The sequence below is a fragment of the Thunnus thynnus genome, chromosome 6, assembly GCF_963924715.1.
Source record: "Thunnus thynnus chromosome 6, fThuThy2.1, whole genome shotgun sequence".
In the NCBI taxonomy this organism is placed as follows: domain Eukaryota; kingdom Metazoa; phylum Chordata; class Actinopteri; order Scombriformes; family Scombridae; genus Thunnus; species Thunnus thynnus.
In genome coordinates this window covers 24598270-24611272 of record NC_089522.1, presented here as the reverse complement: position 1 = coordinate 24611272, position 13003 = coordinate 24598270, and the positions used below count along the sequence as shown (strand labels likewise).

The window sequence follows — 13003 nt, the reverse complement described above, 5'->3', positions numbered from 1 at the left end:
AACTATATACAATATCTTCAATAGAACAAATGGGTTTGAGGCTGAGTGCCACAGACAGGGTAGGAAAGTCAGACGGTCAGAGAGACGGACTAAGGCATTTTTAATTTTCATAGCATTTGTTGACAGTAAGAAAAATGTTGAACAACACCAGCCTAATTCATTAAAGTTTGTACACTTACGTAACCTAGCAAATGCTAGGTGAAGATATAAAGAGGTGTGCTTTGCTTGTGCCATTTTTCTTGAGCATTACTGAGACAGCTTCTTCCCTGTAATTACCAGATCACTTCTAATTCAAAACCAGCAACCACACATTACTGCCTGGAACCAGCACTGAGGAATGGTATTGCCACAGACAGCGAACAAATTACATTCCTCTCTCTACTCTTGTATGTTTTGAAATTACAAAAAGCCATCTCACTTTCTCTATGTCTCCCTCTCTCCCTTCCATTTTTACTGATTGAGACTTTATTGATTTCTGGTTCAAGTGCTCATTGCTGGCCAATAAGGAGGGTGATTCACTTAGGGGACGATGATAATTCTCAGTGACACGCAGTAATACCCGAAGGGCTCCAAACTGTCTGGTTCAGCGTTGGTGTTAAGCGAAAGAGTGCGTCACATCTTGTCATTAAACAAGCAGATTTACACAGTAATATCCAAACTGTAAGGGGAAAAGAGCAGTTTGAGCTAAAGGGTCTGGGTGGCATTGCTCACGATTTTGCAGTTGAAGTATTTCTACTATGAACCATGTATTTTTTTTTTATTTTTTATCACAGGACCGTACTTAAAACCGTCTTTACTAAGCTTCAGAAGCTTACATAAAGCAATGTGAAAAAAAGACTTCTTTTATGTCAGCAACGTTTTTAAATCATACCATACTGACAACTCTCATTTATTTATACACTTGTATGCGCCATACTGTGATATCTACCCTGCCAGTATTTGTGCCGTTGTCGTAGGATTAAAATCTTTCTTGATGACAGTGGGAGTGGTGCAAGTCTAAAGACATAATTCAGATAAATGGATAGAGATGGCAAGAGAGAAAGAGACTCAGCAGCAGACTACAGTACTGCTGCGGTAAGCACACAGCAAATGACAGTCTTCTTCTTGTCTTCGTCCGTTTATCTAGAGGTCTCATCTACAGTATGTCGTTTTCTTTTTACTTATTTACATCCACTCATTTTTTCATGCAGTTGCAGCCTTGTAAGCTCTGGAACATGTCTGAGCCCTGCGGAGTCCCAGAGAAGCGGCGCTGTTTGAACGAGGGTGGGGGTGCCGGTCGGACAGTGGAGCATATGGATGCTTTTGGATTGCCCTTATGCATTGGACTGGGGGCGCAGATTGCTGCATACAGCACCTTATGAGCAGCATCGCAAATCAGCCGGCTGAGTAGTGAGCGCTGGAGTGGAGGGAGAGATGGAAGATGGAGAGAAAGCGAGGGCAAGGGAGAGGGGAAAGGGGAGGGAGGGGGGGAGGGGGGGATCCTTTCAGTGAAAGTGATAGAAAGAGTAGAGAGAGGGAGAGGAGGAGGGGATTGAGAGAAACAGAGGTGGGGGTAGTCACAGATAGAATGAGTGAGCGTGTGTGTGTACGTGTGTGTGTATGGGAGAACAAGTAGTGCTGCAGTGGAAACAGTGCGAGGAGGACTGCAGTTTCTGGTGCTGATGGGAGAGCGGTCGAGGGACGTTATTAAGGCATTGTAACATTAATCCTAAGTGCCTCTTTGGTGAATGGGTTAGCCTGTTGTGGAGAACAGGATTACGGAATTGCGATAGTGCTGGTAAGGGTGTATTTCAACTCTCTTCTCAGCATTGCTTAAACACTTCCTTTAATGAATCTGGAATAGAGTTGTGGGCATTTAAGGCTGGTGGTTGTTGCTGTAGTTCGGGATTTTTACAGGCTGCATCTGACTTTCCTTTGTCTGTTTCCTTTTTGTTGGTTGTACCATAATGCAGGTGATGTGTGCATGTTACTTCCTGGTGCGTGTGGTCCAAACTTTACTCAAAGCTAATTCATTCAAGCTTTGTGAAGGGAATACTGAGCATCATCTGGGTCCTGGTCTGCCTCAGGATAGAGCTATGGACCTTGCCTTCATGCAATCTGTTTTGATTCCACATCAGGGACTGTTTGGTGAATTTTTAGAAGGGGTTGTTGTAGCTCTTGATCTAGATTATTCTCATTGATCATGCCTCATTTAGCCTGCCTGGTGGGTGTAGTACCTCTTTCCTGGAGAGTGTCCAAGAGGCTGCCCTGCTGACAGATGCTCTGCTTACCCCTCTAGATACACCGGCATCTCTCGCAACCTCCCTGAACACTGACAAACAACCAAGTGGAGCCAAAAAATGACACACTATACTAAAACACCTCAGGTCTACTGTATTGTAGCCGCAATGTAGCAAAACAGGCACAAGCCACTGTGCTCTTTATCTTTTGAGACCGAATAGTCAGACACAAAAAGAGGCTGACAGTTGTGCTGAGGAGTATAGAGAGGGGTGGGGATTTTATAAAGTGCTGCAGGATGCTCTTTTTTCTGCTGTCTCTCATGGGACATATAGCTCTGGCAGCATTGAGGTGACAGTACCAAGGACAAAACCTATCTTGGGCTTCTTGTACCTCTTACAGCTTAATGCTGACTCTTGCAGTTCTACATTAGGCCTGTCATTTGTATGACAGATATTTCATTAAATCAAATGTGATTCAAATTCATTACAACATGCAGCTAAATTGCCAGCTATAAATAACGAGGTTAGAATATCTGAAGTGTTACTGAGAGCTTGAGGTTTTCTCACAGTTTGAAGGTGCGGTTTTGAAACAAATATGGTACAATTTTCACATATTGCACAAAGAGTATTATTTGTTCTTTTGTCATACCAGGGCTCTGTGTCCTGAAGTAACATCTTGAAATATAAACCAGGTTTTTTCTTTCCCCAGAGTCTCTGGTGTTGTAATTATCCAAGACAGTCAATGGCGTGTATTTGGAGCGGTCACATGACCACTCAGGTTTCAGAAGTGTAGTAAACAAAACAGTGTGAAGAATGTGAGGGATATGATATGTTAGGTATATGCTATACTTGCATACATGTTTACTTCTCCAGTACCAGAGTGCAGAGGACTATTTGGTACTGAGCATGCTCTGAAGGTTGCTTTTTTGTCAGGCTCTAAAACATTCAGGCAGGCTCATTAAGTCCATACCTCAGGCTGCCGCTCCCAGTGGCACTCACACTGAGAAATACTCTCCGAGTCTCTCATACATAACTAGAAAAATGAGAGGATGCTTTGAAGTTCACCAATCTTATTTCTTTTTTTTCTGTGGGCTCCTTCCAAGAAGGCAGCTGGTGCCCGAATGATGGAGTGCTCAAAGAAGAAGAGAAAGAAAAGAGGCTTATTCTAACTGTGCAGCCTGTATCCTGTCCTAGAGTGTATTGCTTGAGTGGGTGTGCCCTCTTGCACCCACATCACCCTTGTCTTCCTACTTCCTGCTGCTTCATTACTGTAGGTAGAAATATTTCTTCTCTGCTTGCATTTAAAATATTCCAAAAGCCGAAGTGTGATAAAAAAATGACAAAGCTAGCCATATTGGACTCTGAGAAAGAGTGAATGTTTTTCCCTCTGACACATTAGCACAGCCATCATTGTGATTGCTCAGCTGTTGTCAGCTTCTCACTCCAGGTGAGAGCGGAGCCTTCCCAGTCCTGGCCCCTGCCCATGTGATGGTGTGTTTCTGGCAGAGAGCTTCAGTGTTAAATGGTCAGGCGCTGTCACCAGTCACAGCATCCTGCTGTGCTGACAGGGCACTCTCGCCACTCTTTAATCTTCAGAGGGTGAAAAAAACATGCCGACTTTTGTTGTCACATTTCAGCTGCAAATTTTTTGTCCCTCCTTCTCAGCCTCATCTTGGAGGAGAGGATTTGCGATGGTGCAGAGAGAGCATACCACGGATCAGGGTGACAGTTTTCTGTAGAGAATGAGGGAAATCATTTTCAGTGCGTTTCATCATACTGGAGATGTTTTGTGTAACGCTTCCAATATCACTGCAAAACCTTTAAATTTACATTAAGATTTACACATATATTCAGCGGTTAGTTTAAAGGAACAGTGTGACATTTTAGGAAATGCCCTAATTCGCTCAATGACAGAGAGTTAGATGAAAAGTTTGATACGTCATGCCTGTACAGCGACACCTTGATTGCACCACATTCTGGCTGTGACTAGGTATTGTTCCATCCTCCACACGGCGTCATACCCCACCGTGAGCATTTCAGAAGCTGAGTGTTTTGCTCCCATAGCGCCAGAGCGAAGAAAGTCAACCCACTACCTGGAGAGGATAGGGACAGGCCAGGGACTAGAGCAGTCATGGCAGCAGTGGTGTCATAAAATCTTGTGATATTCCACTTTCAAGATGAATCTCATCGTCCATGGTGACAAATAACTTCTGGTTGCACATCTCCCTTTGAAACTCAGCAATGACATAGCTTCCATCAAAAATAGACTAGGCACAAATGTTTAGTGGAGCGGAGTGGAGAGGGACGTTTCTGAAATGCAGTACGTGTCTGGTGGGATCACAAGTATTCACTAGAGTGGCCACAATAAGTTCCTGCTGGAACTCGGCACAGATGCGCCCAGTGGAATCAAGCTGTAAACATGAAGCTACCACAAACAGCCAGTTAGCTTAGCTTAGCAAACTGGAAACAGGGGGAAAAGGCTAGCCTGGCTCTGTCCAATGGTAACAACAAAATGCCAACGTATATCATTACCGCTTCTAGTTCATATGTCATACCTCGTTTGTTTAATCCGTACAAATACTGAAGTGTACTGTAAAAATGACAATTCAGTATTTCAGGGTTTATGTGGCAGCAACTTCCTTGAGTCTCCACTGGTTGCCTGGCAACTGCTCAGAGCCAAAAAATAGTCCGGCACATAACCCGCCATAGAACAGATGTCGCTGGACTTTTTATGTACAGAATTAAACAAACCAGATATAACTTGTTAAGTAGTGAGCTTTAAAGGTGCTGGTAGGCAGATTTTGTTAAAGCTGGACAGAGCCAGGCTAGCTGTTTCCCCCTGTTTCCAGTCTTTGTTTAAGTCTAAGCTAACTGATTGCGGGCTATATTCAACAGACCAACATGAGAGTGTTATCTATCTTCTCATCTAACTGTATTTCCTAAAATGTCTGTTCCTACGGCAGTCGCGGTGGATGATTTCCTAACTTGAAAAGAGATTTTGTGTTCTCACTCTCTACACATTTTCCTTTTTAATATAAGAATGTCAGTAGATGTGGCCTATCTGCAGTTCTGCAGAAACCCTCTCCTCCACACAGCCTTACATGCAGATTGGGTCACTATCTCTGTAACAGAATTATTAATCGACCTATCAGGGGACAGGGAAAGGGGTTGTGCTGAGGGGGAGAGGGAGGATGTATGGCAACTGGCTGTAAATGATCCCTGCAGCTCCTCGCTCAGCATTCAAACTCTGGCGCCTCCCACCTCCTTTTCAAGGATCCCTCCTGATAATAGCTGAGTCACATTCAGCTGCAGGTGAGAATAAGCATTGTTTTATCTACACATGCAGGTTTGTGAATGACCCTCTCTGGATCGTCCTTTGGGCCAGCACACAATGAGATATATGAGGTAGAGGCTTTTCTCTAATTCTCTTTATGAGATAATGTGCATGGCTCCTTTTTGACATCCTTATCTCAGTTGCTGCCCTCAGATTAGTGGTGGCACTAGCAGGATTTCCTGAACTAATTGCATTTTGTTGACATGAAGGTAGAATAGCCACATTGACATCTCTGATTGACAGTCACAGTCTTTTCTCATGGACGTTTGCATTCTGTATGTGTGCATCGTGAGTATTTGTACAGCCCTGAGGCAAAACACAGGGGTTTGATGCCTCAGTAAATGTCCTGTCCTAGATGGTTGCATAAGCAGTTCTACTGACTGTGTGGGAGATCAGTGACTGAGTGAATGTGTATCTGTCTTTCACCTTGTTGTTTGTTGTTGTGGAGATCACCATGCAGAAAAAATAGTAGTTACCTGGATGCAACTCCAGTTCTATGAGTACGTGTATAGCCCTTTAACAGGCTTCACTGTTGGTCTACCCCCCACAAGGAGAGAAAAATGTCTTTGCACTCACTGCTCAATCGGAGGGTAACACCCACGCAGCACCCTCCCCCCCATAAAACCCCAGTGCTCTCGTTGCTTGTCTCCCTTTGAAACTCAGCAACAAACAACTGGGGCCAGCTGGGCTTGTAGTTAGAGGGCTACGCACATATTCACAAAACTGGAGTTACATCCAGGTATACTATTTCTATGTCGTATGTGCTCTGCCCTCTGACAGGCTTCACTATTGGTTAAAACCTAAGGAAAAGGCCGTTAGGGATGAGAGGTACTCCCAGCTTGGCCCAAACCAACACTAATCAGAACCAAGCCACAACCACAAAAAACACCTCAGTCTGTTCCAGACGAGGTTCCCCCAGACAGCGCACCAAGCACTGAATGAGACACTGACCCAGCAGTCATGTCCCTGAGATATGTCTGCACAAGGTTGAAGTGGAAGACCAGGAGGTGGCCAAACAGATCTCCTCCACAGAGACACTCCGGAAAAGCGCCATAGAGGAAGTGATGCCAATCACAGATCCAGTGAGTGAGCCGTTGCACTGACGCAGGGGCCCCCTAAGCCCAACCTCTGTGGCAGATGAACAACTGGTCAGACTTCCTGAAAGCCACCATGCACTCCACATAACAGCAGAGTGCACACACGGGGCACAGAGTGTGAAGGTGCTCTTCCTCCCCGTCAGTGTGAGGAAGGGGGAAAAAAGCCCTCAGGCGCCAGCCACACATGCCAATGGGGCATATACCTTCTGAATCATAGAGACCACCACGACCAGGAGTCCTAAGCCAGTCTCACCCTTTCAACCTCCAGACGATGAGGTGCCATCTCAGAATCAGATGTATGAGGCTGTGGGCAGCTGTGGGCAGGTCCAGTACTGACCACGGTTCCGCCACCACTAGTCGAAACAGGTCTGGGAACCAACTGGCACGTGGACTCTCTGATGCCATGACTACCACGGATAGATGCTGCACCCGGACCATGTGGAGCAGCTGCATCATCAGTTGTAAGGGTGTGAAGGCATACAGCAGGCCGGGGAGCCAAATTGGGTGTGCTAATGCGTCCTCCCCTTACAGGGGGTGGGGCATCGGTTGTCCTCAGGGAGAACCAGAGAGGACACTGGGTGTTCTCTTTGCTTACGAACAGGTCGGCCACCAGTCGTCCAAACTGTTGCCAGATCTATGCAACTGTGTCCAGGGAGAGGCTCCACTCCTCCTCGAATGGATCCCTCTCGAGTGGACATCCTGTCTCCCCCCATGTTGAGGGACCCTGGAACGTGGCGGGCAGGGAGCAGAGATGGCAATCTGTCCAGGTCAAGATGGATACCCCCATCCTGTGTAGAGCCGGGAATAGGCCACCACTGTGGTGTTGTCTGACCTCACCATCAAGTGGCGCAGCACCTTCTGCACTGCTGTGAATTCCAGCAGATTGATGTAGCAGGGGGAGGTCAACCCCATGTGCCCCACTACATGCCTCCCATAATGGCCTGATTGAGGGTCCCACCCCAACTGGCCAAGGAGGTGTCATTGAAGACCTGGACGAAAGGGCAATGTGGCTGTTCAGAACGTGCAGGTCCAATGTGGGTCTCATGCCCCCCTATTTCTTATACACCAAGAAATACGGGAGAGAAAGCCTATCTGCACCTCTTAGTGGGGAACCATTGATATGGCTCTTTTTCGGAGGACTGCAGCTCTTTCCTCCTCCAAGGCTGCCCTCTCCGCCCTCTCGGTAGGGATATAGAGAGAGGTCTGAAGTATGCCATTGAATGGAGGGGGTTGGTGGCAGAATTGCAATCTGTAGCTCTTATACAGAGTCCTGTCCAGCCAGGCTGAGAGAAGGCCACAAAGGCCTTCACCCATGCTAGGTAATGGTATGTGAGTGGCAGGGCAATGGGATCGGTGGGAAGAGCTAGAACGGGCCTGCTTGTCCTGACCTTCCCGTCTCGGGGGGGGGGGGGGCACACAGGGGGCCATGATAGAAAGGGCCAAGAAATAGCTAAGGCTAACAATGATGCTGCCGCATCCCTCACTGTGTCTCCTAGCTTAGGTCTGGTGTGTGATGAAAAAACACTCACCTGCGGGGTGTGTTGGCTGGAAAGCCACTCTTTCGCTGTAGTGTTGTGGTCGCCATCTCCCCTTGGAGCTGTAAGGCTTGTCGGGATTGCATGAACTTGGTCTGGTGCATGAGATGGTCCAGAGATCTTGCCAGGAAAGCCATATTGTTAGCCAGTGCCACCTCCTGGGCAGCACTGGCATAACAGTGGTCGAGGAAGCCGGCCATTACTCTGTCCCTCTCAGATGGGAGCAATGGCTGACTGGCATTGGACCAGAGGAAGGTGGAGGGGAGGAGGCAGACCCTGACTGCATCCTCGATGGGAGGCACTCCCTTGATGCATTCCGAGCCCTAAACAGTAGAATACAGCCCATAAGCCACTGCTAGGGGCTTAGCGGTCAGTGGAGAGGCCCACTCATGTTGCATGTAGTTGAAGATGGATTCCATCTTGGGACAGATGACACGAGGATGAAGACTCCCACAGGGCTTGGCGAGGAGGCCTGTTGTGAAATCCTTGTTGGGAGCCTTGGAAAGTGGCTGAGGTGGCAGCAGTGTCGCCATCCTGTCAGTGGCTAATTCGAACAGGCCGGGCAGGTTGTTCAGTGGTGATAGCGGTGGGCTGCCAGCAGGTTGTCGTCTTTGAAGAGGGACACATAGTCTTCCTTTTCAAAGACATGATGCTCAACCTCCTTGTCGTAGTTGGTCCATGGCTTGGACCGAGTCGTCATGCCCTCTGCTGCCAGGCTGGCGTGGAGGCTTTGGACAAACTTGGTGAAGGCCAGCTGACACTCGTGCTCTTCCCAGGGAAGCTCTAGGCAGGCAGCGCAGGAATTAGTCTCCACCTGATGCCATCAACCCGGGCAGAAAAAGCAGGACTTGTGAGAGTCCATCGGCAGCATAGGGGCAGCACAGGATATGCAGGTCTTGTTAGCAGACATGACCAAGATGGTGAGTTTTCTGTGACACCGGATGGGGGCAGTGATGATCTCTTCTCGAAGGTGGCTGAATGAAAAAAGGAGACGAGCGACAAGAGTGCTGGGGCTTTATCAGGAGAGGGTGCTGCAGATGCCAAGGCAGAGCCTCATGACGGGTAAACCAATAGCGAAGCCTGTTAGAGGGCAGAGCACATACTACATAGAACTGTATCGCCACAATACTGGCCTTAAAATACATAATGTTTTTTGGTTCACCTTAGGAGGACAGCAAGTTTGGCACATTGTCTTACATCGATTCAAGTAAGGGAGCATACATACCATAAAAGGAGAGATAGTTGGGGGTAGGGGATGAATTAGTTACTATTTTTACTATTGATAAAACTGCTTATTATTTTCTTCATTTTAGACTAAATGATTAATTGATTAATCAGTCAGAAAATAGTGAAAAATTACCATAATTTTTCTTTTGTATAAAATATAAAATTCATATTAATTATATGTGAAAAAGAATAATTATATATAAAAAAAGAAAAGTAGAAAATCCTCATATTGGATAAGCTGAAACCAGAAAATGTGTGGCATTTTTTCTTTGAAAATCCCTGAAAGGTTTAATTGACTATCAAAATAGTTGCAGATTGATTTCTGGTGATCGACTTATCAATTAATTGACTAATTGTTTCAAATCTAGTTGGGAGGATTTTATCTGCGCCTTGTCAGTTGATTTGAATTACAGTTAAGTCAAATTACAGTATCCTGACAGATGCTTGGCTCTCTTTCATTGATGTATTGTGGCAGGAGACTTGTAGGCTTTTGGTCAAGAGTGTCAGAATCTGGCTCTAGCACATGTTTTGCATAGTGTGCTGTGTTTTAGGATTTGCCAGAGCTTTTGTCAGTGTCTTGGCTCTCTACCATGAAATGACAAAAGAGGAAGTGTTTTGTAACTACACTTGTAGGCTACCTTGCAGAAATCTGTCTCTGCCACACATTTATATGCCAGCTGAAATGTGTTCAGCTGCAGGATGGTACACTGACTTGTGCCAGTGATGAAGATAGAATACAGGATATCTTTATGCAAAATGCTTTATAATCAGTGGCACCTCTTTGCTCAATATTTTGATTTACATTGAGGTAAATAATGGAGAGCATTTTCCAAAGGCTTTATCAGTAATGAGTTAATTTAATGAATAGCTGTAGAAATGACAATTGCTATATCATTATAATGATTTTTTTCTGCTCATACAACTGAATATACTCTTAGGTCCAACTCAGGCCAAGTTCCATACAGTATCTCATCCTTCAGTGGTAAATAACAAGCAATGCAGCCAACAGTATCCCCCCTGTAATCCTATTAAAATTTGGCCAAAATGAGACCATTATGACTGTGGGAGCCCCAAGTCCATTTCAGCAGGAGTGAATTACCATAGAGGAGCAAGAGTTCAGGAACAAAGCTGCACATTATCTCTAATTGAAACAACTCCACCATCTCAGCTCAGCTATCTGTCTACAGCAATGCTCTGTCTGATGGATCTAATAAAATATGATGCCCCGTGTTCTCTAAATGTTCCAGTACACGTTTTTTTTTTCAGCTGAAATCAAGTCCAGAGAGATCAGAGGTCAGCTGTGACTCACTCGCAGTCAAGCTAATATTCTCTTCCCCTTTCTTCAAGTGTGTTTATCATAAATTTGAGATGCGTGTGATGTCTTATTACAATTACCCTTTATATGATATCCACGATATCTTATGCAACGTGGCTCATACCTAAAATAGCTCAATGGGATTTGGATGAAAGAGTCACTCAGCATGAAACGTGCAAATGCAAAATTAGAGCACACACATACACACATGGAACTTCTCAGGAAGAGATAATCTGCCTCGCTGTGAAAGAAACACCTCTTTGCTTAAAGGCTGCATTGGCCTGAATCTGAAAGGATCAAATTAAGAATTTCTCTATTATGTAAAGTCTTGGAAGTCAATAACTTCTTGTACATTTTTAAATAATCTAGCCCAGTTTACTGAAGTAGCAATCATAGTGAGTCAGTGAGACTTAGAGGAAATGAAGCTGCACGGGATGCACAGCTAGTTCAGCTGGAGGCCAGGCACTCCACCCGCCCACACATAACCCGTAATGTCACAGATGGCAAGGACCTCAGTGGGGGCTGAAATGATTTCATCGGGGTCACATTATTCAGATTGCTTTTTGTATCTTTGAGGACCCTGGTCCTCTGGTGGCCTGTGACAAGCAAGCAACCATTGCTGTCATTTCTCTTTGAATACAACAACCTTTTCATAGTGCCTAATATTCAATACTTAATTTGCCGCCCCACTGCTCTTGACTGTTGCCCCCGAGCTACAGTCACATGACCCCTATGACCAGTTTTCTCCTTAGTCACAGAAGCCATTTTGAAATTGAGTATTAAGATGTTTCTGGGTTTAGAACCATGTGCTGCATTTAATTGCATGTATGGAGGGAGATACAAGTTTAAATTTAAACACACAGCCACACACACAGATACACGTATAGATTGGCCACTGGCAGACAGCTGCGTGAACTGGTATAGAGGCAAGTTGTCAGGACCGGGGGGAAAACAAAGGACTTGGCCGTCTGGCTGTGGATTGTTAATTGCTGTTCAGGGTACTTGTTGTTGTGTAATGAAACAGCTGCCTGACTTTAGCTCACTCTCCTTGGGTTGTTTTCTCTTGGAGCTGACCTGGGTGCTAATAAGCCCTCAATAAACACAATCCACCACACATGGAGCTGTCTTATCTGCAGGCGGGGGTTTTCCCGTCACTGGGGAGGATGTCACGCTGTGTGGTCTGTGGGTCATCACATACATGACGTCAGATGAGGAGGCAGAATTTCGGCATTTATGTAAGAGTGAGGAGATGTAGTTGCTATTATTAGAGTTTGACAGGTGCGGGGTAATTAAGTAAGAGCATCTAGACTGAAGGTGTACTTGAGTGTTTGTAAGTGACTCTTTTTTCTCTCTCTAATGATGATGATGCATGAGTATTCTTCCAAATTTCCCTACTAATTATAATATCGCTAATATTCTTTTTTATTGCATAAATTATACACAAGTCAGATCCTTAAATAAGCTGCAAAACTATAGAAATTATATCAAAGTAGTGAAATTATGGTACTGTATGACATCCAAAAATCAAGGTAAAAGTCTGTACTATACCGCAAATCATAAAGAAGAAGGTGCAGATAAGAAGAAGAAGCTAAGAGAAGGATTTTGGAATTTATTTCCCTAGGTAGGCACTAGTGCTTAAGCAATTGCAGCGATTCAAAAAATATAAGCAAACAATCACAAAACCTACTAATAGTTGTGTGGCACATTCATAAAGACTGCATATGTATGTAAAAATGTCAGGTTGAATTATTTTAAAACATTCCCTCAGAAAACACAGTATATCCCTAATTTCTCCAGTCCGCAGTTGTGACTTTTACAAATATTGAAGCCATCTGCCTTCACCCTCATATGTCTCAGCTGCTAGAGGTTAAGAGGTACATTTAACCTTTATGTATCTCAGTAAATTTTCAGTAAAACTGTCGTGTTAGTACGTGAGGTTGCTACACCCAGTTTGTTTGCACACCAAAGATAAAAGTGCTTGATCCCCATCCAACTCGGAGTAGTGTGTTTAGTGATAAGGGCCAGATCATGCCCATAGCTGCGCTGCTGTGGGCCGTGGAGCAGAGCCATTTTGGTTTAACTTATTCTGATGTCTGTAACGCTAGCGAAATGAGATGCACGTTGGGAGGTGAAAATCAAAACTCCCACAGATCTCAGTAATCCAGTATTACATGAAACACATATTGGATAAGAGCTCATTTTTTTAAACCAGGGTCCAGGGTAATCCAGGGTAAATTTTCTGAGCATGACAGCTCTTGTTTCCACAACACCCTACT

The 13003-nt window shown here is 45.0% G+C and overlaps 1 protein-coding gene across 5 annotated transcripts in view; it reads left to right on the top strand.

Annotated features, from left to right (window-relative positions):
• LOC137184806 (synaptotagmin-2-like) overlaps positions 1-13003 on the top strand; it is a 63892-nt gene that overhangs the window by 31520 nt on the left and 19369 nt on the right. The window contains exon 1 of one of the 5 annotated variants that reach the window (XM_067592833.1): positions 1621-1777. The exons of 3 other annotated variants lie outside the window; for them this stretch is intronic. The gene's annotated coding sequence lies outside the window, so the exon portion shown is untranslated. Of the gene's footprint in view, positions 1-1620; positions 1778-11968; positions 12058-13003 lie in introns of those variants that run through there. One more of the 5 variants, XM_067592834.1, reaches the window with a different exon arrangement.